The following is a 1,095-nucleotide window of genomic DNA, read 5'->3' as shown; positions in this document are numbered from 1 at the left end:
AAAAAAAATAAATAATTAAATGGAAAATTCCAGAACTAAACAATTCATAAGTTTTAAATTGTGTGCCATTCTGAGTAGCATGGTGAAAACTTGCTATGTCTTCTATCTGCCCAGGACATGAATCATCCTTTTGTCCAGCGTATCCACGCCGCATACACTACCTGCCCACTAGCCACTCAGAAGCCATCTTGGTTATCAGATCCCCTGTATAGTGGTATCGCAGTGCTTGCGTTCAAGTCACCCTTATTTGACTTCATAATGGCCCCAAAGAGCAAGAGTAATGATCCTGGCAATTCAGATACGCCAAAGAAAAGCTGCAAACTGCTTTCTTTAAGTGAAAAAGTGAAACTTCTCTATTTAAACAAAATCATAAGCTGAGGTTGCTAAGATTTATGATAAGAATGAATCTTCTATCCACGAAATGGTGAAGAGGGAGAAAGACATTCGTGCATAGTACATATAGGGTTCAGAACTATCCATGGTTTCAGGCGTCCAGTGAGGATCTTAGAACGTATCCTCCTCAGATAAGGGGGAACTATTGTTCGATAAACTAGAAGAGAAAATGATATCAGAGTGCATAACATGAAGTAAGGGAAGGCAGTGTTCCAGGTGTGTGTGTATGCATTTGTTGAGTTGCAAGGTAAAATGTACTTCTCACTGGGATCATAGGCGAAGTTTGAAAAACTATGCAATTTGGCTTCATTACCAGTCAAGTAAAAATGGAAAAAAAGGAAAAGGGAGTACCACATAAGAATGGCAACCAGAGCCAACCAACATTCTCCACCCATTCCCTAAAGGTCAAAAGAGGCTGTGTGGCCGGGTGCGGTGGCTCACGCCTATAATCGAAGTTCAGGGACGGATGGTGGTGATGGTTGCATACAGTATGAATGTACTTAATGCCACTAAACTATATACTTAAAAATGGTTACGATCGGCCGGGCGTGGTGGCTCATGCCTGTAATCCTAGCCCTCTGGGAGGCCGAGGCGGGTGGATCGTTTGAGCTCAGGAGTTGGAGACCAGCCTGAGCAAGAGCGAGACCCCGTCTCTACTGAAAATGGAAAGAAATTGGCTGGACAACTAAAAATATATAGAAA

General features: G+C 42.5%; 1 protein-coding gene across 4 annotated transcripts in view; it reads right to left on the bottom strand.

Moving 5' to 3' along the window:
* Nucleotides 1-1,095, bottom strand: part of PIP4K2B (phosphatidylinositol-5-phosphate 4-kinase, type II, beta) — a 28,070-nt gene that overhangs the window by 6,207 nt on the left and 20,768 nt on the right. The gene's annotated exons all lie outside the window — the stretch shown is intronic.

This window comes from Propithecus coquereli, unplaced genomic scaffold, assembly GCF_000956105.1.
Source record: "Propithecus coquereli isolate 6110/MARCELLA unplaced genomic scaffold, Pcoq_1.0 Scaffold119, whole genome shotgun sequence".
Lineage (NCBI taxonomy): Eukaryota > Metazoa > Chordata > Mammalia > Primates > Indriidae > Propithecus > Propithecus coquereli.
Note: the sequence above shows the minus strand (reverse complement) of the source record. Positions and strands in the feature narration are given on the sequence as shown.